Raw genomic sequence first — 24,453 nt, 5'->3', positions numbered from 1 at the left:
TAAAGTCCAATAAGAAACATAATGTGCTTGAGCAGGAGCACTCCTGATAAAGCTAAATTTCCAAATTCCCAACCTCAATCTTTGACATCTGGTCCCTCCCTCTCAATGCCAGGTACAGATGTTCCCAAAAGCCTTGACAGAAGAGTACTACTCTCCTTAAAGTAAAAATAGGGACAGGAAGCTCAATCAATATGCCTGCCCTCGTAGAAAATGCATCCAACCTAGCCAGTCTATTTGCTGGCCCTGGAAATACTGTCAGATGCTTCCTTTGTGCCTTCTCTTTGTGAAGCACCCCAAGAGGATAAGTCAGTCAGAAAAAGCAAATGTTGTAAAAACACCATGCGTGACCTTTTAAAAGGGCCACCAGGGAATGCGACATCAGTAGGACTTCTGACAAACATCCTTTAATGCAGTCCTTTCCTGTCCCAGTAGGGCACTCCAGCCCCTCACTTCCCTCACTCTTAGGCATCTAAAAATCTGGAAATCTGCAGGATAAACAGGCACCTACTGCATGAACAGCTGCCATAGCAAGGGGTTACATCACGACTGAAGGAGAGAGATAAAGATTACACCTGTGATTTCACTCATCTAGGGTTCCCAGATGAGGGAACTCCATCTACTGACACAGGCTGCCCCCCTCTCTACAATGCTGCCTAGAACCCTGAGAAGTTACCTACCTTGCTCATCATCCAGTCTCAGAGCTGGGACTCAAACTTGGCTCTGGCTGGTTCTGAAGCCAGCCAACCATCTTCACTACACCTCGCTGCTTCTGTTTCACGATTTAAACTGGCAGCCACAGCTTACCAAGTGCTCAGCTTCACCACGTATTTGCGTGACCAACATTCAATTCAACAGGACTTGTTAAAGACCTACTATATGTGTGGTACTGTGCTAGGTGCTTGGGGAAGACTGAAAGAATCCCGTGTCTTCAAGGACCAAATGTTCTACAAATATACAGATCAGTCAGCACACAGTGAAACATCCCACGAAGTAGGTGGAGGGGTGAATACTACCCCTCAGACAAATTCCTTTCTATTCCCACTCAGTTACAGAACACAGAAAGATGCTATTCCTGCTTTGTGTGCTTACAGGGATTTCCTGGCTTCCTTCAAGTCCCAGCTAGAATCTCACCTTCTACATGAAACCTTTCCTGATACCCCTTAATGCCCCCATTTATCCTGTCTATATCATATAATATCTTATTATAATAATAATAGTGTTCCTATAGTTCTTTAAAGCTTGCAATGTGCTTTAAAAATCATCTCATTTTACCCTTTATATCAGATCTTCCATAGCTGTCCATAGGCTGTCTCCTCCCTTAGATTGTAGCCCCTTGAGGGCAGGTACCACTTTTGTCTTTCTTCATATGCCCCATGCTTAGCACCATGCCTGGTATGGAGCAGGTGCCTAATAAATATTGGTTGGCTTGACTTGGCGGAACAAAAATAGCTGAGGGCATAGGACATATGGACATTTTTTGTTTATAAAGATTATATATGTATATATAATCTTTATAAAGATTATATTATATATTATAATGTAATATATTGTATATAACATAGTATATATAATAGAGATTGTATTATATACATATATAAAGATAAAGATTATATATTCTGATTATAAAGATTATAAATTATAAAGGAATGGTTGTTTTATTTGATTTTTACCATCAGCCACTGTTTCAATCCATTTCAGCATGGTTCTCCTAAGGAGCCCCACAGGATGACAAAGGTTTGATGAATGAGAAATGTGATATGTAAAATAAAACATTCTGTTCCACACTACTGCCCTTAATATCACACATGGCCCCTAAACGAGCAAGTCACTGATCATCCCCTCCTCAATATTCTCCTTCCTTCAGGGAGGAAGTATTATGGGCTAAAACGGTGTTACCTAGAATATTTTTCTTCATGCCTAATTTATTTTTCTTGATTCACTTAAACTATTAAATGAATTTCCTTAGCTCTTACTTAGGAATCTAGAAATTTGAAATCTGACAAATTTGAAATCAATCCTTTAGGGCAGGTTAGCCATGTTGGTCTTTGCCAACATGACAGACCAATGATCAGTCAGTTGCTGGTTTTACTGTTGAATTTCTAGGTCACATTTATTGTTGCTGTTGAGACCACAGGGCAAATAAACTTAGCTCATGAAAATTATGAAAATTTGTGTCTTTTCATTCTTCTTTGAAGATCCTTTGTAATCACACCAAAAACAGAGTGGGAGAGAAAAGTGGGTAAGCCTGTTACTGCTGATGCTAAAGGCAGACAGTCTTTGCAGTTGAGAGCTAACCTGAGGGAAGAAGGGGAAGGGAGGCAGCCACAGGACAGCAGGGATAAGGGTAGCTCCTTAGGACCTGCTTTCAGGTAATGGCGGGCTTCTCAGATCTCTTTTTGATGACTGAAATTGGTCATACATACATATGCTTGGCTGCTCTACAGATACATATGTGCAAGTATGGGTGTATGTGTAGGACATGTAAGTAAAAAAGTTCTTTTAAAAAATATCTCAAAAATACTCTAGAAAATTATTGTAGATGGTTCCCATAGGATGTGCTAGTTAAAAATCTGGGAGTCTGGCACACAGGGTGCCTCCTTCACTAAGGAAATGTTCTCTAGTGATGTCAAGTCAGTTTGGAATGATTAAAAGTGAATCAAGGATTTTGTCAGAGGTATAATTCCTCTTAAAAATAATTCCCTCTGTGTTTTCTCCATGGATGGGATATAAGAACATAGATAGCAACGTCCACATAGTAGAAAATGTAAGTAATATAAAAACGAAAGATATCAACAGAATTTTATGTAAAAACCCTGACTCTGGGGTAATTTATTTAAAAATTTAATCCATGTGTTTTATTATTACGTTGCAAAGGTTTCCAGATTACACCAATGCTGTGGGAGGTCCCTTCTAACAAAGTAAAACAATGAAGTGAGAGGAAAAAAGGAACGAAAGAAGGAAGGATGGAGGGAGGGAGGGGCGGAATGAGGAAGAAAGGAAGAAGAGAAAGATGGAAGGAAGGAAGGTTTGAATTAAGCATTTACTTTATGCCCGGCACTTTCCCAAACACCAGAGGTTCAAATGCAAACCAAATTAAATACAAAATAGTAAAACAAAAAATACAGTGACAACATCTTCAAGTGCAACATTCCCCATCTGTGGCACTGACACCTCTATATTTTTAATAGCTTTTTTTAAGTAACAGAAATCTATTTTCTCTCCCTCTCACCTCAATGAAAAAAGAAAAGAAAAAGAAATTCCTTGTAACAAATATTTATAATCAAACAAAACAAAGTCTCTCATTATCTGTATGCAAATTAGATAATTACATACATACACACACATATGCATTTTTCATGAGGTAATATATCTCTATTATTCTCTGTTAGGAGGTTGGTAATATGTTTTATCTTTGGTCCTCAGGATGTGAACGGTCACTTTATTGACTGTAATTTTTACAGCTTTCCATGCTGTTTTTGCATTGTTGTCATTGTATAAATTTTTCTCCTGGTTATATGAATTTCAATCTTCATCAGTTTATTAGTGCTCACAATTGTATGTTTTTATAATACTGATGTGACAGTATAAATTGTTCTGGTTCCACTCATTTTACCTGACATCATTTCATGTAAGATTTTGTCTTTTTAAAATTATCTATTTCCTCATTTCTCACAGTACAATAAATAGTATTCCATCATATTCATAGAGTACAACTTAATAAGCCACTTCTCAGTTAATGGGTACACCCTTAGTTTCTAGTTTCTTGCTACCTTGTAAATACTTTTTTCTTATTCTTGTAGGACCTTTTCCTTTTCCTTTGACTTCTCTGGGGTACAGGCCTAGCAGCGCTATGTCTGGGTCAAAGGGCACATGCTATTCAGTCATTTTGTACATTATTCCAAATTGTTTTCCAGAATGATGGGACCTGTTCATAGATTCACCAACAGTGCTTCAATGTGCCTCTTTCCCCTTCCTCTTAAAATTTTGAGATGTAGCCAGGCTTAGGAGTGGTTGAAAATGAGTGAGATAAATAATCTTGGGGAATTATCCATGCATATTTGTGTGTATATATATACATATATATGTATTATATGTGTGTGTGTACATGTGTACATATGTGTGTATGTGTGTATGTATATATACACAGGTTTGTGTATTGACAATGCAACACAACAAAACACAAACATCTACTGTGTAATTAACATTTGACTGAAGCAGCCGGTGTAATACACTGGGCTTAGAACCAAGAGCACTTAGATTCACATCTTTTCTCTGATCCTGGCTGGGCAAGCCACTTAACCTCACTCCCAAGGACTTAACTACTAAATCAGACTCTCAATAACAGAACTTTCCCGTATCCAGAATTTTGGTTAAACAAAAAGACAGACAGACAGATGGATAGAGAGAGATAGAGAGAAAGATAAACGGATGGATGGATAGATAAATGAATAAAATAAAATTTATTTGAACAGTAAAGAAATATTCAATTAACAAGCATTTATTAAGTACTACGTGCTAAGCACTGAGGATACAAAGAAATGTACTTCCTACCCTCAAGGAGCTTACCCTCTAATAGGGGATGCAAGATGTCAATAAATTGGGATCCAAAAGATAAAGGAGAAGTAGTTATGTGAGGTAACCTTTGATGGGCAGGTACTAGCAGCTGGTGGTGGAATAGAGGGAGGAGATGAGAAACAGCTTCCTGTAAGGTAGTATTTCAGCTAAACATTAAAGAAAAACAGAGATTCTAAAAGGTGGAGATGAGGAAAGAAAATACTTTAGCCACAGAGAAAGGAAATGGAATGTCATATGCAAATAACAGCAAATAGGTCAGTGAGATCTTGATCATGGAATGCTTAGAGGGGAGTAAAATGTAAAAGACTGAGAAGAAGATCTTGAAAGAACAAAGGACTTCTTATCGACTGAGATGGAGAGGAGGGGCAGTGACAAGGGCAGACCCACATTTTGGAAATGCCAAACTAAAGGGAAAGGAACTCCTGTAAAAAGTGCCCTGATATTGATGAAATGACATATTTTCCCAAGTGATAGACAAAGTTGATTCAAAAATAAATATATAGGTACATATATGTGTGTATATGTCTGTGTATATATAGTCTGTATATGTATATATATCATATATATGCAAACACACACATACATGTACATGCATGTGTGTGTGTGTGTGTGTATCCTTCCTACTATATCCTACCAGTAGAATGTAATCCCTCAGGGCGCTTACATTTCACAGGTTTAGAATCAGACTTTCAAGCACAACTCTAAGTGTCTCACTGCATGGTCTCTGCCATGTCCTCCAACAGCTTCCTAAAGGCCTCACTATCCTCATCTGCCAAATGAATAGGGTTAGCTTGAGGATGCTATGAATATAAACAGAGACAAGTAAATACAAGGTCATTTAGGGAATGAGAGCATACTAGCCAGCGAGGGGGGTGGCAGGGATTCGTAGAAATGGGAAAGCCCTTTCATGCGGTACTAAATGCCCAAGAAAGTTACCATTATTTTATACACTGACTGAAAGAGATGAATGGATGATTTTCTGGGTGAAATGCTCCTTGAAGAGAAGAAGGGACCACTAACCACCATCCCAGCAGTGACACAGATGCTGAAAGTACAGAGAACAATCTGAAACGCCAAGCAGCAGCTAATATTCATACCTGAAGTGGCAAAGACAAAGACGTAATCAGAAAGTAATGAAAGTCATCAGTTTCAGTCAGGGAGGAATGCCAAGGTCACGCCTCCTTCATGCTCATCTCCATCCCCAATACATTCTGATGTTCTTTCTGAAGCTTTCTCCATAAAACTCGTCTCTCTCACCCTCTAGCCTGCTGCTGTAATCTCAGAAGAAGAAAATGCTGCTCAAATGAGACCCTTTTCAGAAAATCGAATACTGTTTGTAGCCAGCACAATCGCCTTAATCATCCGCATTCTACATTCAATGCTCACTTAGCGGGCTCAGCATCTGGTGGTGATATGCACCCAGTCCACACCACAGAGCTCATTTCATATATAGCAGGACTGACCTAGGACAAGGCACTGGATGATGCCTTCATTAGGAGTCAATGTGCCCCAGCTCGGCTGCTGCATTATTTTTGTTCTAATTGGGCATTTACTGTGAGGAGGAAGGTGTCATTATTTCTATTAACTACTGTTGTATTCCACTCCCTCAAAGTTCTCCTCTCTTTTAAGAGCTTTGTTTTTTCAACTAAATGGAATTTTGGCTGGTGAAAGGTACCAAACGTGGGATGAACAGATGCTCGTCCTCTGCTGTGACATGGCTTTGTTGGATACTGTCCACCGATCAAAAGAAAAATAAAATCTTCCCTGAGCAACCACTGTATGCATGGTGCTGTAGGAGATTCAAAATGGGACACAATAGCCAGTGTTCTCAATGGGTTAACTCCAGCTGGGGAAATGGAGCTCAGGCACATGAAGTAGTAAAAACCTCCAGCCCAGCACCATATCTCATTCTGGGTTCCTACCCCTGCTGCCTAATTACTTCCTGGGATGTTCTTTTGCTGAGCTTGCTTGGACCTCATTCACTAAATGTCAGGGATTTCAGAAAAACAGTGAATCACGGAATTTCAGAACTGGAATAGATGTTAACATCCCCTACCTGAACAAGAATCCCCCTTGGCAATCTACCCTATAAATGGTTATCCAGTGTTGGCCTGGAGACTTCCAGTGATGGGGAGCCCTCTACCTCCTGGAATGGTCCATCCACTTGGGCACCAATAATTACAAAGTATAAATCTGCTTCCACTGAAGCTGGTTCTACCCTGTGGGGACAAGCAGAACACAGCCAATATTTCTTCCCTACGACAGCCTATCAAATACCTGAAAGCAACTCTTCCTGAGTTCTTTATTCCTTGAGCTGGACACAATCTGTTCTGATATGTCATAATTTCTATTTGACCCTTCTTAGGTAAAGGTAGAAATACCCCTGTCCAGAATCACCGAATTTTAGACTTGGAAGGGATCTCAACCAATCCCTACAAAAAGGAATCCTTATGGTAACATATTTGACATCTGGTCACCTAACCCCTGTTTGAAGACCTAAAAGGAAGGGAAATGTACCACCTCTAGAGAAAGCAGCTAGTACCACAGTGGGTCTGCAGTCAGGAAGACCTGAGCTCAAATTTGGACTCAGACACTTACTAGCTGTGTGATTCTGGTCGGTCACTTAACCGCTGCCTGCCTCAGTTTCCTCATCTGCAAAGTGAAGACAATAATAGTACCTGCATCCCATAGTTGTTGTGAGAACCAATTGAGATAAAGTTTATAAAAGGCATTCAGTATAGTACTTGGCACATTGTAAGTTCTTAAATAAATGCTTATTCCCTCTGTCCTCCCTTCTCCCTCCCTTACCAGAGGCAGCGTATTTCCACCTTTGGACCCCTCTAAATAACATGGAAGATAGTTTGTCTGTTGCTTTTTCCCCCAACATCAAGCTGAAATTGGTTTCTTTGAAAGTTTCAGTCATTGTTGCTGGTTTTACCCTCTGGAACCACAGAATAAATCTAATCCACATCCATGTGACAGATGCTCAAGCCCAGAAATCATAGGGTCCTCCTCCTTCCAGAATAAACATATCCAGTCCCTCCCACTGATCTTCATCAGACTTAGGTTCCAGGCTTGTCACTGTCCTGGCTGCTTCAGCAGGGGCACTCTCCAGCTTAACAGTGTCTCTCTTAAACTGTGGCTATACAATCACCCAGGAGGCAGTGGGCCATAGAGAAAAGTGTTCTGAATTCAGCATCAGGGGGTTTTCATTCCATCACCGCCACTTGCTGTTTGGATGAGAGTGAGCAAATTATTTCATCTCCCTGGGACTCAGTTTCATTGTGTGAACAATGCGCTGCTTAGCTTCTGATGTCCCTTCAGGCTCTAAACCTATGATATTCTGGAGAGTAATGGGAACATTTACCTTGAGGGGTTACCATGAAGATCACATGAGTTCCTGCAACCCTGGCCAACAATTTACCCATTATATACTCCTGTACCCATGTTGTTAAGGGCAGTTAGGTGGTAAAGTGGATAGAGTCCCAAGCCTGGAGTCCAGAAGACTCATATTTCTGAGTTCAAATCCAGCCTCAGACACTTACTAGCTATATGACCCTGGGCAAATTACACAACTGTTTGCCTCAGTTTCTTCATCTTTAAAATGAGGTGAAGAAGGAAATGGCAAACCATGCCAGTATTGTTGCCAAGAAAACCCCAAATGGGGTCACAGAGAGTCAGACATGATTGAAAAATGACTGATCAACAACCCCATGCTGTTAACTATAAAAAATATTATATGTTTCACTCTTGTTATAATGGACCATCAACAAGCATTTTAAGTACCTTTTTGGTGCCAGACACAATACCAGGTACTTAAAAAGGAAACAAAGTCCTGATTTCAGCTATTGCCTTCCTCATGTCTCAGCCTGTTTGATAGGTTCCAGATAACAATGAGAAGGAGGTGATGGCTTCTGATAGAATTCTGAACTCTGTAGATCAAGTGCATGTTCCTATTTAGCCAGGATTTGGTGCTTTGCCATCAAACACAATGATGACTGGAATAATGGAAAGGGAAAGTGCATCCATTAAAGAGTTTTCCTATAAATTGTCATGCGGGTTGAGATGCCAGAGATGTGGAACTGTGCTGAGTGAGGTCCACAATTCTCAGAATCACTAGCAGTCACTTACCAAGGCATTTACAAGAGAAGATAGAGTTATGAGCACTTCTTATGGGAGCAAACAAAAGGTAAGAGAAACAGGGGAACAGAGGGAGGGAGTTGAACAAATTATACTGTAAAGACTGGTGTGGTGGATGGAGATGCTGTCTTGGAGTAAGGACTCAGAGTAAAGAAGACAGCAGTTCAGAGTCATCTCTGATGTTTACTACTGGTACATCCCTAGACGTTTAACTTCTCTTTTGTAATATGGGGTATAATAATGATCCCCATCTCACGGTGTTATAATGAAGACCAAATGTGATAAATAAAAAGTATTTTGAAAATCTAAAAGTGTGGACCCTGGGGGAATTGAGCACCAGTCTGGGTCTCAGTCTTGAGTGGTGGTACTGGAATGAGGAAGAGTGCTGGTGTGGTGGAGCTGGTGGAGGCTCTGGAGAGGAAATCCTACTCACAGATCCTGGGCAGAATAGGGTGCTTGTGATTGCTCACAGACAAGAGTGCAAGCCAGGACAGGAGTAGACTCCTCTCCCTTGATTGTGCCACCTTGGAGGAACTGAGAACTTACAGGTCACTAGAGAATATGCTCCACTTGACAAAGGACTCGAAAGTCAAGAAACTAGCTGAGAAAATGTCCAAAAATTGGGAAAAAATAAGACGACAGAAGGTTACTTTCTTGGTGAGCAGGTACTTTCCTCCATCTTTTTAGATGCAGAAGAACAATGCATACCATCAGAGGAAGACATAAAAGTCAAGGCTTCTACATCCAAGACCTCCAAAAAATGTGCAATGGTCTCAGGCCATGGAAGAACTCAAAAAGGATTTTGGAAATCAAGTAAGAGAGGTGGAGGAAAAATTGGGAAGAGAAATGAGAGCAATTCAAGAAAATCATGAAAAGTGAGTCAACAGCTTGCTAAAGGAAAATGTAGAAGAAAATAACACCTTTAAAAATAGACTAAACCTAGGGGGGAAGCGGCTGGCGAGGGTTGGTGGCAAAGCTGAAGCTGGTTGTGGCTTGTGGGAGGTGGATTTGCTTTATTTCATTCTGAAGGCTCTTGAACCAGCTACAATGTCAGCAGACAATGATGTTTCCCTCTCCACTTATAATGAGACTTCCAGATTAAAACTTGCCCGAAAAGCTAAAGAGGCACCATTTGTCCTAACTGGAATAGCAGGCTTTGCAGCTATTGTTGCACATGGATTATACAAACTAAAGAGCAGAGGGAACACTAAAATGTCTGTCCACCTGATTCACATGCATGTGGGAGCCCAAGGCTTTGTAGTAGGAGCAACGGCAGTTGGTATGTTGTATTCCATGTAGTCGGGAATACTGGGCAAAACCCAAACATTAGGAGGAAAGATGTTGTCTTTGTGCTGATGTTGTAGAGCTAGATACCTCACATTGAGGTTATTTGATTATATTTAAAAATAAATCACTTAGGGACATGTGGTTCTAAAAAGTGGCACATGTCAGACAACCAATCATGATATTTTAAAGACTGGCCTTTTTTTCATGGAAGCTTTAGTTTCCCAGGTGATTCAAGGTATACTAATTGGTATTAGTTAATTAGGGAAGTTAAGTTAGTACAAAAGGAATTGATCATACTTGAGTAATAAATTATATTCATATTCCTCAAATCTCAAAAAATGACTAAAAATTTAGAGGGCCAAGACTCACATAGCTCCCATTGCTTTAAGATGGGGCATATTTTGGGATATGATTATAGGAAGCTGATTAACAATTCAGAATGCACTTTCTTCCTTATTTTGTAGAATGGTGGAAACTTCAATATCTAGGGCTGCCTGGCTTTGACTAGGGTCAAAAGAACATCTGTAAGAAAAAAACATCTGTTAGAGTCTTATTCCCTATCTTCACCATAGATAACTTGTTTGTATTTAAGATGAGCCTTGAACACTTGTTAACCAGGCTACTTAACACAGTAGAATTTATTATAAAGTTAGTAAAAGACGAGAATAACAGAAATTGTATGGCTTAGTTATATTTTTGCTGCTACCATACTGAAATTGTTTTTTAAATGTCATCTGTTTTATGTATATTTAAAGTGTTTATTCAGCAGTAAAGATAGAGAACTTTGAAAAAAAAAATAAACTAACCCAAATGGCAAAAGAGGTCCAGAAAGCCAATGAGGAGAAGAATGCTTTAAAAAGCAGAATTAGTCAAATGGAAAAGGAGGTTCAAAAGCTCACTGAAGAAAATAGTTCTCTAAAAATTAAAGTGGAGCGGATGGAAGCTAATGACTTCATGAGAAACCAAAAAATTACAAAACAAAACCAAAAGAATGAAAAAATAGAAGACAATGTGAAATATCTCATCGGAAGAAAAAAAAAACTGTTCTAGAAAACAGATCCAGGAGAGACAATGTAAAAATTATTGGACTACCTGAAAGCCATGATCAAAAAAAGAGCCTAGACATCATCTTTCATGAAATTATCAAGGAAAACTACCCTGAAATTCTAGAACCAGAGTGCAAAATAAACACTGAAAGAATCTACCAATCACCTCCTAAAGGAGATCTGAAAATAAAAACTCCTAGGAATATTGTAGCCAAATTCCAGAGTTCCCAGATCAAGGAGAAAACATTGCAAGCACTCAGAAAGAAACAATTCCAGTATTGTGGAAATACAATAAGGATAACACAAGATCTAGCAGCTTCTACATTAAGGGATTGAAGGGCTTGGAATATGATATTTCGGAAGTCAAAGGAACTAGGATTAAAACCAAGAATCGCCTATCCAGCAAAACTGAGTATAATACTTCAGGGGAAAAAAATGGTCATTCAATAAAATAGAGGACTTTCAAGCATTCTTGATGAAAAGACCAGAACTGAATAGGAAATCTGACTTTCAAACACAAGAATCAAGAGAAGTATGAATAGGTAAACAAGAAAGAGAAATCATAAGGGACTTCCTAAAGTTGAACTGCTGACATTTCTACAAGGAAAGATAATATTTGTGACTCTTGAGACTTTTCTCAGTATTTGGGTAGTTGGAGGGATTATATACATAAAGACAGAGGACACACTGTGAGTTGAATAGGAAGGGATCATATCTAAAAAAATAAAATTAAGGGGTGAGAGAGGAATATATTGGGAGGAGAAAGGGAGAAATGGAATGGGGCAAATTATCTCTCATAAAAGAGGCAAGAATAAGCTTATTCAATGGAGGTGAAAAGGGGAGAGGTAAGAGAGAAAAAGTAAAGTTTACTCTCTTCACATTTGACTTAAGGAGGGAATAACATGCTCACTCAATTTGGTATGAAAATCTAGCTTACACTACAGGAAAGCAGAGGAGAAGGGGATAAGTGAGGTGAGGGGGATGATAGAAGGGAGGGTAAATGGGAGGAAGGAGTAATTAGAAGTAAACACTTTGGGGGAGGTACAAGGTCAAAAGAGAGAATAAATAAATGGGGGGCAGGATATGATGGAGGGAAATATAGTTAGTTTTACACAACATGACTGTTATGGAAGTCTTTTGCAAGCTACACATATATAGCCTGTATTGAATTGCTTGCCTTCTCAGTGGGGATGGATGGGAAAGGAGGGAGAGAGGTTGGGACTGAAAGTTTTAGGAATGAATGTGGAGAACTGTTTTTGCATGCAACTGGGAAATAAGAAATACAGGTAATGGGGTACAGAAATCTATCTCGCCCTACAAGAAAAGAGAGAACATGGGGATAAGGGAAGGGAGGGGTGTGATAGAAGGGAGGGCAGTTTGGGTGAAGGGGTAATCAGAATGCATAGTGTCTTGGGGTAGAGCGAGGGGAGAGATGAGGAGAAAATTTGGAACTCAAAATCTTGTGGAAATGAATATTGAAAACTAAAATTAAATCAATATTTTTTTTAAGAAAAGAGAGAATATGTGAGATACCAAGAGACCAGAGAAGGACAAATGTCTTGAAATAACATAAAAAACAAAAAAATCTAAAAGTGTTAGATATTATTATAAACTTAAAGGGATATTGTTGCACCATCAGATAGGATAAAAATGAGGAATTCAGGAAACATAGAAAGCCCTGAATGAAGTGATACAGAGCGAGGCAAGCAGAACTAGGAGAACAAGAGACAGGGTGGCTAAAATAGTGTAAGCTATAACAACATTCAGTGTAAGCCAAAGTCATGTTAATGGTGATGGACAATCTTGGATAGGCAGAGGAGTATGAGTTTGAAATGTTGTAATTACTATCAGATACAGTCTCACGATCAGTTGATTTTGTTTAACTGTTTGATTTTTTTCCATTATAATCAAGAGGTTAAAAGGGAGATGATGTCTGGAAATGACCATGGCTTAAAAAACAAAAACCATCAATAAAACTCAAATAAGATAGATTTACTGAGTTCCTAAGTAAAAATATGTAGAGATTATGCTGGTATGTATACTTTTAAAGATGAGGGGTTTTTTTTACACAGTATAGTTTTTTTTCCACTTTCTATTGTGCTAGGGTCTTTGCTTTTTCCTCTTCTATGTACCAAACACTAATAAGCATTTAAACTGTATATATCAAGGACATTTAACAAGTAATACATTATCTCTGGGTCCTGGGATTAAAACTGTTACTCAAGATGCCAAACAGACAGCTACATTTGTGTACTGCCTAGTAAGAGCAACAGAAGCAGGGAAGTCAGAGTTGGGAAAAGGAGATGAATGCCTAACCTTGGAATTGCATGTAAATGGGATGGAACTGTTCAGAGTTAATAAGGAATTATGGGTTGGCTGTCTGGGAATTATGGCCTCTCACCACCCTGACCAAAGACACTCAAATGTGTTCTGTCTTGGGATGCCTTTTTCAGTTTACTGAGCCATGAAGACAAGGGAAGAAAAGAAGAAAATCCTGTCCACTAACTCCATCCTGCTTGAGGGCACCCTGGGGTACACAGCAAGGGCATTTCTGGAGTAGGAGGATAGATTATGGGAGCACCATCCTCTTGAAAATTCATTATGAGTGTCCTAGAATTAAATAAAATCTGTACCAACACATCTTCCTCTCTGGCCCATTACAGCTGAGTATGATTAATGGAATAATGAAAATGAATTTACAGAGGCTCGCTCATAACCTTATGGAAATTAGAAAATTGGGACATCGTTTTAGCTCTGCTACAACCTGGCGAGGTAAACCTAGGCAAGTCAGGTCTCTTCTCTAGGTGTCAGTCTCCTCACCTGTGCAAGTCAAAGAGTGGACCTGATGATTTCCAAGGTCCCATCTCATCCTAACATTCTAATACTCTATGTTGCCAATTATTATGATGGTCAAAGGCTAATTACTACAATAATTGCTAGCATTTATAGATTTGCAAAATACTTTACAAATATTAGATAATTTTATCCTCACAACTATCTGGGGATATAGGTGTGAATATTATCCACATTTCATAGAGGAGGAAACTGTTGTAAACAGAGATTAGGTGACTTGCCCAGAGTCACAAAGCAGTAGGTGTCTGAGGGGAGATATGAACTCAGGTCATCTTGGCTCTAGGTCCAATGTTCTATATCCACTGTACCACCTAGCTGGCTCTAAGTCTTTCTATGATCCTTCCTTTAATAATCATAATAATTTTTATTATATTTAATAAAAACACACATATATAATTATGATGTGATAATAATTATGATTAAAGATCAATTCTAGACTTAGAGACCACCTCATTCAACCCCTCATTCTACAGATGAGAAAACTAAAATTTGAACAGGTTCAATAATTTGCCCAAGATCAACCAGGTTATAAGTAGAAAAGTTTGAATTCAAACCTAAATCCTCTTGTTAAACTCTTCTCACTTTCCCATGCTGCCTGTTCAAATACTCCTGCTGTTCAACACTGGTGTTATAATACATACCAACCTGCTTCATTTGCTTTACATGCAGCATCCTAGGCTAGTCACACCTTTCTAGGACTCCAGAGCAAGCAATAAATAAATCATAAACAAAGGACACTTACTGGGATTGGATGATTTGTTCTGACATTTTGAAAATGGCTTCATTGCCAGAAGTCAACTCCTACAATTTCAAGCACTTTTCTGCATCTGAACCTAACAACTCAGTAACGCCACCCACTCATCTCACCCTGTACAAATGGAGTCATCTAGTGTGAAGGAATAGCCTTCTTTACCAATTTCATTTTTTAAATTAACACTTAAGAAATGGCTCACTCTTGTCACAGGCATTGAGAAAAGACAGAGGTTGAATGCATGGTGATAAGAAAGAGGAGATGCCTGATGACGGTGTTGGCCCACTCTAGAATACCATAGTATTCTCACTGTTTTGATAGTGATGTCAAGTGAACTAAACCAGTCTCTAACCTGGGGATGGCAGGAGTCAACTAGAGCAGGCTAGAGACAGAGGAGTCAAGAATCAAACAGAAGTTTAATTTCAAAGTAGAGAAAGGGTTTACTAGCAAGGAAGCAGATGTCCCTAGTGGGAGGACCAGCAGCAGAGTGAGATCTCAAGAAGTGAGCTATATCCCTGACAGTGAGGAGTGATGGGAACAATAAGGCAAGCTTGATTCATGGCAGGGCTACTTATCTGCGCTCAGAGACCACTGGATATTGGTCAAAGCAAAGCAATAATTTTATGAGTTGATCAGAGGGTGAGAGCAAAGGATTGTTGTTATTCCAAGTTCAGAGCACATATTGCTTGCGGACCTTAGCTCTGGAAAACAGGGAGTCTCCCAACATCTTCACACTGTAATGTCATTCACTTAGGGAAATTCCAGTAATGAAACCCCCTTACCAATGTGGATTGACAACTATTCAGTGGGTTAAAGTCCCAGTGGCCACAGACCCTGGGATATTGAGCTACCTGCCAAGGGTTGATCACATAGCTAGTACGTATCAGAGGTGGAGCTTAAATCCATGCCTTCTCAACTCTGGAGGCTGGCTGGCTTTCTATCCACTCCGTACATTAAGGCTAGGTTATTGTAGGAGATGGGATGAAGAATTAAGGCAGTTCCACTCATAATTCAGATGATAATGTAAGGAGAAATTATCTACAATGCCCAGAGTCACTGGAGAACCGTCATCCTTCATATATAGCCAGTCTATACCTGGTAGAACCTGGAGCAAAAATCTCTTTTTGAGGGACTAAAATCTGTAATTCAATCCACTTCAGTTCAGCAAGGGCTTGTAAATACTATTTATAACTCTTACCAGGAGCTATGGTGGATGAGGGTTGGAGGGAACACAAAAACGGTAAAAAAAAAAAAAAAAAAAAAAAGAAAAAAATAGTATCTTCCCTCAATGAGTTTATAGTCTACAAGGGGAAAATGATACATGTACTGTATAACCTGAAGTTCTCCCCATTTAACGAGCACTAGTGGGGAAAACCAGAAAGTGGTCCAGGAATAATTAGGGTTAGACCACCACCTTACATCCTATACCCAAATAAGCTCAAAATTGGCACATGAACTGAAGGAATATGATAGGTTATACTAAGGGGAAAATGACACAGGGAGTTAATTCTTGTACCACTGATGCTTACTGCCAGTGTGACTTTGTACAAATCAAAATTTCCTCTGGTATAAAATAAGGTGATTATACTAGAGGTCCTACCCAGATCTAAATTTATTATCCAATGAATAACAACAACAACAACAAAAAAAACAGAAAACAATCAAAAAATGAACTCTATTCAAAATGACTATAAAATCAATAAGGTTTCTGGGAATCAATCTACAAAGAATATTACAAATATACTTATAAAACTTTCCTTAAAGAAACAATGACAAATAATTTAGAATTTTATATATATATATATAAAAAATTAAATTAATTAATTTAATTAATTTACAGCTAATTAATTTAACTAATTACATTAATTTATACATTTAATGTTATAGTAATCAAACTACCAAGGGGTTTTTATAGAGTTTACAGAGTCAGAAGAAATAATAACAAAATTCTTTTGAAGGATCTAGGATATCCATGGAAATAACGAAAAATGGCAGGAATGAGGGAAGATTAGGATTTCCAGACCTCAAACTATATTACAAAGTATTAACCATCAAAGTCATTTGGTTCTGGCAAACAGCAAAGTCGATCAAAGAAATGAACTAGACAAGGGAGAATCAGAAGTAATGAAATTCAATAACCCAATGTTCAATAGATTCCAAAATATGACTTCCTTGGGGAGGTCCTGCTCATGTAATAAGTGCTACTGGGAAAACCAGAAAGTTGTCTGGGAATAATTAGGTTTAGACCACCACCTTAAATCATATACCCAAATAAACATGGACAGAATATAAAAGGTTAATAAACATTAGAAAAGGTCATGATCAGGTACATTTTACAAGTATGCAAAAGAGAATTCTTAGCCAAACAAAGGATAGAGGAGATCCCAAAAAGGTTTCTGACCATTATGAGTTTTTGAATGAATAAAATTGTGGTCGCTAAGATAAGGAAGGAAATGTTGCTAGGGAAGGAAGAAAGATTAAATATCTCTGATAGGTTTGTGATTCTAAGATAGAGGGGAAATTAACACATATAAAAGGCTAAGAGCTGTTCCCCCAAAAGATATGTAGTATTAATAAAGAGTCCTCAAAACAACTATTAACTATATGAGAAAATGCTACAAATTACTGATAATGACAGAAATGCCATCCAAACAACTTGGAGGTTTCATTTTATAGGGAAAAAATTGGCAAAGATGGCCAAGAACAATAAATAATATATGCAATAATAAATATTAGAGGCTCTGTGGGAAGACACCAACACTGTTAGTGGAGCTGAGAAATGGTCTAACTGTATTAGAAGATAATCTGGAATTATGGCTTAGGAAAAGTAACGAAGTGTATGTTCACATCCTTTGAGACAGAGACTTCCCAAAGAGGCCAAGGACCAAATCATCACAAATATGAAACACTCACAGCACCACTTTTGGTGACAGAAAACATCATAAACAAGTACGTATTTATTAGCTGGAGAACGACTAAAGAAATGGCGCACAAACATAAGGAAAGAGGAGTGCATCAAAAGAAATCGCAAAAATTAGGAATTTGGAATGGCATGAGAAATCTTATATGAGCTGAGATAAAGTGAAATGAGAAGAACCAGGAAAATTATCAAAATAAATGCAAGAATTTTTTAAAAATTAAATACTATGCAATCATAATGACCAAGCTTAAAAGGAAAGGAAATAGACATGCCTCCTTTTGTTGGGAAGAGGTATCGTTGCTTCTGCTGTCAGACATGGATTTCATGTACTGATTTTTTAACCACAGAAGCCTCACTGCTATCGTAGGGAAGTGGGTATATTCAGAAATGATAGAAAAAAATCAGTAAAACTTTAAATTTAAATACACACATATTTCTCTCGCAGAGAGAAAACTCAAAAGGAATTTGGTGCTCAAATTTCATCCAAGCAGGTAGCACAGCTGCCATATATCTATGATGCCAGAGAAACCTAAAAATAGCAGCAGTTCGAATAAAGATCAAGAAATCCAGTGAGAGACCGCAGTCAGTGACTTCTTTCACCCTAGAATCAAACAAAAGGTCAGCAAGAAGTCTATGGACAGTAGGAAAGAGGGCCTGCCAGAGAAGCCAGCACCTGTCTACACAGGCAAACAAGCTAATAGACTCCCAGAATGCAATCCAAGATAGGTCAGAGACACCTGTAGCCTGCACTGCCTTCAGAGCTCACACAGAAAAGCCTCAGGTTGGTTAGAAACTCACAGTGTGGCCTTTGGAAGCAAACAAGAACTGAAGTTACCTATGGGATTGCAGTAGTCACAAAAGAACAACCCAGGTCGATGGAATCCTAGGAATGGAGTGCTCTGTCCTGAAGACTCAAAGCCTCAGAAGGACCTCAAATCTGAGTGTTTTTAACAGGGATATACACCCAAGAGGTGGAAGTCACCACAGAAAACTAGATGACCTAAGGTTAAGCCACCCCACCCAAAAGGAACTCAGGGTATGGAGCCCAGCCCTGACCCAAAGACCCATTTCGAGAACCAAAGATGGAGAGAGATGGATAAAGAGAAGACATTCAATCTATACCACAAAGTCAATATTATAAAAACCTAACAATTCTGAAAGATATAAAACGGAAGGCTGGTGTGGAAGCTGCCTCCTCATGACAGAGAGATGATGGACTAATACAGAGAATGAAAAATGCATTTCTGGACGTGGAAAATGTGAGAGTTTATATTACAAATTGGAAGATAACCAATACCCAAAGATATTCCTGGGGTTACATGAAACAAAGATTTTTTTCTTTCATTCTTTCTTTCCTTTCCTTCCTTTTTCTTCCCTTCTCTCTTGCCTTCTTCCTTTCCTTTTACTCCTCACTTCTCTTTTTCTTCTCTCTTTTCTTCCCTTTTCTCTTCACTCTCTACTTTTTCTTCCTTCTCTCCTCCCTCCTTCCTTTTCTCTCTCTCTCTCTCTCTCTCTCTCTCTCTCTCTCTCTCTCTCTCTCTCTCTCTCTCTCTCTCTCTCTCCTGCTTCAGTAGAAGGGACAAAAAGAAATACAAACAATTGAAAAATATTTTTTAAACATTTAAAAAATAATTATTATAGATCCAAAGATATCCAAAAATCCAACCTCAATGAAAGAGTAACACCACTAATGTGAACAGGGGTTCAAAGGGAAGAAAATGGGTTTTCCAAAAGAACTGCATGAATAAATTAACCAAAGATCTTTAAAATGAAATAAAAGGTTTAGAAGATAGAATTGGGAATAGAATAAAGAATCTTGAGTCAGGAAATGGAGAAACTTACCCAAGTAATAGAATCCCTGAAAATGAGAATAAACCAGAGAAGTTTATCACTACAAGAAAGAAGAAAAAATATTTGGACACAATCAAAAGACTGAAACAATTGAGGAAAAAGTAAAATATTTATTATTCTCTCCTGCCCCCCCAAAAAACAAACCCAGAAAATAGGCCCTGACAACTACAATGAAAAAAACGACGTTATTTCCAAAACTCATAAATGAAAAATTTCCATATGCATTAGAACCAAAAGGCAAAGTAAAAAGGGAAAGAATGCAATGATCACCTCCTGAAAGAAGCTCCATAAGGAAAAATCCCAGGAATATTATTGACAAAATGTAGAGTTTCCAAATCAAAGGAAAAAAAATACCGCAAGCAGCCAGAAAGTTTAAGTTCCAAGGAACCACAGTAAGGACTCCATAAGACAGCCCAGCTTCTATTAAAAGGAAGGGCAGATTTTGGAATACAATGATCCTTAAGGTACAAGACAGAGGTTAACAGACAAGAATAACTTATTGCAAAGCTGGGTACAATCCTACAGGAGGAAAAAAAAACCATGAACCTTGAATGGAATAGACTTTCAAGCCAGTCCACCTGATGAAAAGACCAGAGCTGAGTAAGAGCTTTGAAATGCAAGCAGAAGGGTCATGAGAAACCTTGAAAGGTATATTTATGCACACAATTCAAAGGAGACATACAGTGATGAAGAGCTAACATTCTAATAGGAGGAAAGAAACAAGTGTCTCTTCAGAACATTAATGTCTTCAAAGGGAATTAGGAGAGGTGAATAAGAAAACCCAACAGTCTAGAAATGTTCTGATAGCTTAAAAAAGAAAAATAAAAGGCATTGTAAAATGAATACCCCAGTGTAGAAAGGAGGCTAAAGGGGTTGGGACTTGACATTTCTCATAATTTCAGGGCATTAGGAGAATATATAACCAGGGAGAAAGAAGTAGAAGGGGCAGGCAATAGGTGAACTACATTTTTATATGAACATGTAGGACTGAAAATATACTCAAACACAAAGAATTTAGTATAGGAACACATTAAACACTACAGAAGCAGGCAAGGATGCAGAGAGAGAGAGAGACAGACAATGAAAAGTGAGGATAATACCAGTAAAAGAAATAAAATAAAAACAAACTTTTTGATACTGAAACAGGAATTAAAATTGAAGGAAAGAAGAAATAAAATAAAACAAAAAAAGACTATGAAGTACAAGAGTTTCCATAAAATGGGAAATGGTTGATAAACTGTGGAAGGAGAATGTGTATTATTGAGCCACAAGAAATATCAGCAAAACTGACTTGTAGGGATACTGGGGGATAGGAACTGATTCAGAGAATCAGGAAGACTATGCAGGGCCAGCAGCATTTAGAGAAAACTGTCTCTAAAGGACTGAAGAACCACAATCTGTGCCATGGTGACGCACATCTCCTGTGTGGTGAAGCCTGTTTCACATCTCCTGACAGAGAGGTGGCAGACTCAAGGTGTAGAGGGAAGCATATATTTTTTAAACACATTCTGTGAATTTGTTCATTTTGCTTTGTTATTCTTATTTGAAAGGGTTTTTTTCCTGCTTTTTGGGGGGGAGCAGGTTTGTTAGCGTAACACCATAAAGAAAGAAAGAGGGAAGACCAGTGAAACATTTCAACAATTGCCCTGAGAAGAAGAGAAGGGAGTTCACAATCACGACAGATTTGAAAGTAATGGGTTGAATGTAGTGGGTTTTTAAAAAAGAAGTTATAAGCTTTTATGAAGGACAGCACAGGGCTAAGTGCTGGAGATCCAAAAAGGCAAGATACAGTCTCTGCCCTGGAGGAGCTCACCATCTAAGGTGGGGGAGAGACAATAAGCAACAAATAATGTGCAAACAAGCTGTGAGCAGGAAAAGTAGGAAATGCTGAACAGAGGGAAGGCTTTAGAATTAAGAGGACTTGGAGAAGGCTTCCTGTAGAAAATGGGATTTTCCTGGAGACTTGAAGGAAGCCAGGGAAGACAGCAAGCAGAGGTGAGGAGGGAGAGCATTCCAAATGTGGGGGCCAGCCAGAGAAAATGCCCAGAGCCGAGAAGATGGAGGGTCTTATTTGTGGAACCATCAGAAGGCCAGTGTCATTGGAATTGAAGAGGATGTACCAGGCAGCAGGAGATACGAAGATCGGAAAAGTAGTAGGGGGAACAATTATGAAGGACTTTGAATGCCAGAGTAGGGAAAGGTACAGTCTTAATGTGTTCCTCTTCCTTTATGAAAATTCTCATGGAGAATTTCCTCAGGAGGAAACAAGGTGTTGGTTAAGTACAGAATAAGTAAATAATAGTTTTAAAATTGAAGTAATTTGGGGACTTGAGCTGAAAGGTCATCGTCCTAATATTTGTTGATTGAATAACTGAAAAGGAGCAATTTCTATTCATGGTTTGTGACTCTATGCTAATTAAGATCACCAAAGCGCCATTTCTGGATTGAACATCCCCATGCTCGCTGATGAGAAACAAAAAGACAGTGCAGGGCAAACACAGAGACCAGAAAATAGTCTTAATCCATCAATCACCAAACTTTTGTTAGGGACGAACTATGTGCGCCAGGCACTTTAGTAGAAGCTAGGGAGACAAAGACAAAAGAGAACTGTCTCTTGTCCTCAAGGAACTTATGTGCATGAATACATGCAGATATATTCAAAGCATGTACAAAGTGGAAAAGCAGTAGAGTTGAGAAAGAAAGCCATACAGGAATAATGGAACCCTTTGAAAAACAGGTTGTCCCTGTCTGTTTGGGAGATCCCCTGCCCATTCATGCCTCAGCTTTCATCATTCATCGGCATGAATCGCCATCTTACAGGCTGGAGCATCGCTTTTTTATGATCATGATGTACCTTGTTCACCTGAGGTTTCCCAGAAATAATATCAACAAGCAGCAAGAGAATTTCTGAAGTGGAAGAGAAAATGTTTCAAATGCTCTAGCACAAATCTCCACAAAGCAGACACAATGGGTTTGTAGCATGGAGAAATAACCAGGAGAAAATGATTTCACTTTTCTGATAGAGCACCAAAAAAACCACAATGGAAAAATCATTACATTTCGAAGAAAGGCATGAAAAATTGCCTTTTAGGCAGATCAGCCTAAAAAATGCCCAGAGCAAATTTTTATGACCATATTATAATCCCCTGAAATTTAGCCTTGAGAGTTAGCTGTGAAAATACAACTCCATTAGTGCAGCCTTATGCAGTACCTAACATGGGACTGGAAATGGAAGCAAATAAACTTTAAGCCTGTAGACAAGTTATTCCAAAACTGCAGAACCACTGAGTTACAGGAAGAGACCTAGAAGTCATCCAATTGAACCTGTATCTGACCAAGCAACCTTGGCTATTTGCCCACTTGCCAGGTATGTTATAGAGGGGACACTTCCAACTGGGAGTAGGGTGGGGCTGGGGAGGGGAGGGAAGTAGATGGAGAAATGAATTACCAATTAAGGCAACCCATATTCACAAATAAATGATAGGGTTATTTTAAAAATTTATTAATATTTTGACAAATTTCATCTTTTGCCCATCCATGACAATTTGTTGTTAAAGTAATTTGGGGACCTGAGCTGAAAGGTCACCTCCTTAATGTCTGTTGATTGAATAACTGAAAAGGAACAAGCTTTGTCCATGGTTCATGGGTCTATGCTGATTTACATTACCAAGATGCCATTTCTTGCACCTCAGGATTGTTTTGATTTGCATTTCTGTCATTTGCATTGATTTGGAATATTCTTTCACATAGAGACATAGTTATATAGAACTCTATGTGAAACTATATATGTACATATAATAAACACACACACATATATGTGAGGTTATACATGTAAATTAATATACAAATATACATGGGAGGCTAGGTGGTGCAGTGGATAGAGTCCTGGTTGACCTGGAGTCAGAAAGACACATCTTCCTGAGTTCAAATCTGGCCTCAGACACTTACAAGTTATGTGACACTGGGCAAGGCACTTAAACCTGTTTGCCTTGGTTTTCTCATCTGTAAAATGGACCGAAGAAGGACATGGCAAACCACTCCTGTATCTTTGCCAAGAAAACCCCAAATGGGATCACGAAGAGTCAGACACAACTGAACAACACTATGTGTAAGGATATGTATGGACATAGTTGTTGATGGTTTGCAACACTTTTTGTGAACTCTGTATCCTTTGCCCACTTGGAATGGTAATCATACAATTAATGAGTAAATATTAATAGCATTGATTTTATGAAGTCCCCAGTATAAAAGGGTCTCATCTCTCAAAAGAGATTACCCTAACAATCTACATAGGAAAAAACAAATGAATGAGGAATGAGTTTAATCCAGACTATGATTTTTGGTAGGATGGGTTGCCCGTAGAATTGGCTCATCAGTCCAAATATCATAGGTAGGTATACGAAGAGTGAAGCAGGACAAAAAACAAATAAGAGGAAGAGAGTAGGCTGGATTACACTGACTGCAGCTACACTAAGGCAGGACCAGGACTCAGAGGATCTGGCTTGGCATCCCAAGTCTTCTTACTCTGTGACCTTGAGCAAATTTTAAGAACAACTTTGAGCAACAAGGTAATCTTGACTATTACAAATATTCAAATTAAGTACAAAGGACATATGAAGGAAGACACTTTCTGCATCTGGAGAAAGAACTGATAAATAGAAACATGTACAGAATGGTTTATATAGACATATCTGATTCTCATGGTAGCCATCTCTAGGGTTGGGGGAAGAAAAGGGGGAAAAGTTACATGAGAACTTCATTACATATTTAAAAGGAAGAGCAGGCAGTCTATAATAGATTTGCAGTTTCATGCAGAATCTTTTTCTATTCTACTATGCTGTGGAAACACATGTTTTATTTCTTAAGTTCAGAATAAAAAATTTTTTTATAAAAATCATTGAATCTCTTTAGGCCTCAGTTTCTTCATCTAAAATGAGGGACTGGACAGCTTCCAAATACTTGGTAGTTCCAGATCTAGCATCCTCTGGGTCCCAGTCCAGAGCTCCTCTCATTGTCTTTTAAGCTGATTT

At 38.6% G+C, this 24,453-nt stretch overlaps 1 protein-coding gene and 1 pseudogene across 8 annotated transcripts in view; one reads left to right on the top strand and one right to left on the bottom strand.

Moving 5' to 3' along the window:
• Positions 1 to 24,453, bottom strand: part of FHIT (fragile histidine triad diadenosine triphosphatase) — a 1,742,479-nt gene that overhangs the window by 1,412,701 nt on the left and 305,325 nt on the right. The gene's annotated exons all lie outside the window — the stretch shown is intronic.
• LOC140497632 (HIG1 domain family member 1A, mitochondrial pseudogene) lies at positions 9,763 to 10,014 on the top strand (annotated as a pseudogene).

This window comes from Notamacropus eugenii, chromosome 3 (genome assembly GCF_028372415.1).
Source record: "Notamacropus eugenii isolate mMacEug1 chromosome 3, mMacEug1.pri_v2, whole genome shotgun sequence".
NCBI lineage: Eukaryota > Metazoa > Chordata > Mammalia > Diprotodontia > Macropodidae > Notamacropus > Notamacropus eugenii.
Note: the sequence above shows the minus strand (reverse complement) of the source record. Positions and strands in the feature narration are given on the sequence as shown.